This window comes from Sus scrofa, chromosome 11 (genome assembly GCF_054392235.1).
Source record: "Sus scrofa isolate SSC_HxYL_T2T_F1_AM1 chromosome 11, Sscrofa_HxYL_maternal_Yorkshire_Landrace_v2.0, whole genome shotgun sequence".
In the NCBI taxonomy this organism is placed as follows: Eukaryota; Metazoa; Chordata; class Mammalia; order Artiodactyla; family Suidae; genus Sus; species Sus scrofa.
The window spans coordinates 7,501-10,000 of NC_139393.1; positions in this window are offsets into that span (position 1 = coordinate 7,501).

Sequence of the window (2,500 nt, forward strand, 5' to 3'; positions counted from 1 at the left end):
ACCCTAACCCTAACCCTAACCCTAACCCTAACCCTAACCTAACCCTAACCCTAACCCTAACCCTAACCCTAACCCTAACCCTAACCCTAACCCTAACCCTAACCCTAACCCTAACCCTAACCCTAACCCTAACCCTAACCCTAACCCTAACCCTAACCCTAACCCTAACCCTAACCCTAACCCTAACCTAACCCTAACCTAACCCTAACCCTACCCTAACCCTAACCCTAACCCTAACCCTAACCTAACCTAACCCTAACCCTAACCCTAACCCTAACCCTAACCCTAACCCTAACCCTAACCCTAACCCTAACCCTAACCCTAACCCTAACCCTAACCCTAACCCTAACCCTAACCCTAACCCTAACCCTAACCCTAACCCTAACCCTAACCCTAACCCTAACCCTAACCCTAACCCTAACCCTAACCCTAACCCTAACCCTAACCCTAACCCTAACCCTAACCCTAACCCTAACCCTAACCCTAACCCTAACCCTAACCCTAACCCTAACCCTAACCCTAACCCTAACCCTAACCCTAACCCTAACCCTAACCCTAACCCTAACCCTAACCCTAACCCTAACCCTAACCCTAACCCTAACCCTAACCCTAACCCTAACCCTAACCCTAACCCTAACCCTAACCCTAACCCTAACCCTAACCCTAACCCTAACCCTAACCCTAACCCTAACCCTAACCCTAACCCTAACCCTAACCCTAACCCTAACCCTAACCCTAACCCTAACCCTAACCCTAACCCTAACCCTAACCCTAACCCTAACCCTAACCCTAACCCTAACCCTAACCCTAACCCTAACCCTAACCCTAACCCTAACCCTAACCCTAACCCTAACCCTAACCCTAACCCTAACCCAACCCTAACCCTAACCCTAACCCTAACCCTAACCCTAACCTAACCCTAACCCTAACCCTACCCTAACCCTAACCCTAACCCTAACCCTAACCCTAACCCTAACCCTAACCCTAACCCTAACCCTAACCCTAACCCTAACCCTAACCCTAACCCTAACCCTAACCCTAACCCTAACCCTAACCCTAACCCTAACCCTAACCCTAACCCTAACCCTAACCCTAACCCTAACCCTAACCCTAACCCTAACCCTAACCCTAACCCTAACCCTAACCCTAACCCTAACCCTAACCCTAACCCTAACCCTAACCCTAACCCTAACCCTAACCCTAACCCTAACCCTAACCCTAACCCTAACCCTAACCCTAACCCTAACCCTAACCCTAACCCTAACCCTAACCCTAACCCTAACCCTAACCCTAACCCTAACCCTAACCCTAACCCTAACCCTAACCCTAACCCTAACCCTAACCCTAACCCTACCCTAACCCTAACCCTAACCCTAACCCTAACCCTAACCCTAACCCTAACCTAACCCTAACCCTAACCCTAACCCTAACCCTAACCCTAACCCTAACCCTAACCCTAACCCTAACCCTAACCCTAACCCTAACCCTAACCCTAACCCTAACCCTAACCCTAACCCTAACCCTAACCCTAACCCTAACCCTAACCCTAACCCTAACCCTAACCCTAACCCTAACCCTAACCCTAACCCTAACCCTAACCCTAACCCTAACCCTAACCCTAACCCTAACCCTAACCCTAACCCTAACCCTAACCCTAACCCTAACCCTAACCCTAACCCTAACCCTAACCCTAACCCTAACCCTAACCCTAACCTAACCCTAACCCTAACCCTAACCCTAACCCTAACCCTAACCCTAACCCTAACCTAACCCTAACCCTAACCCTAACCCTAACCCTAACCCTAACCCTAACCCTAACCCTAACCCTAACCCTAACCCTAACCTAACCCTAACCCTAACCCTAACCCTAACCCTAACCCTAACCCTAACCCTAACCCTAACCCTAACCCTAACCCTAACCCTAACCCTAACCCTAACCCTAACCCTAACCCTAACCCTAACCCTAACCCTAACCCTAACCCTAACCCTAACCCTAACCCTAACCCTAACCCTAACCCTAACCCTAACCCTAACCCTAACCCTAACCCTAACCCTAACCCTAACCCTAACCCTAACCCTAACCCTAACCCTAACCCTAACCCTAACCCTAACCCTAACCCTAACCCTAACCCTAACCCTAACCCTAACCCTAACCCTAACCCTAACCCTAACCCTAACCCTAACCCTAACCCTAACCCTAACCCTAACCCTAACCCTAACCCTAACCCTAACCCTAACCCTAACCCTAACCCTAACCCTAACCCTAACCCTAACCCTAACCCTAACCCTAACCCTAACCCTAACCCTAACCCTAACCCTAACCCTAACCCTAACCCTAACCCTAACCCTAACCCTAACCCTAACCCTAACCCTAACCCTAACCCTAACCCTAACCCTAACCCTAACCCTAACCCTAACCCTAACCCTAACCCTAACCCTAACCCTAACCCTAACCCTAACCCTAACCCTAACCCTAACCCTAACCCTAACCCTAACCCTA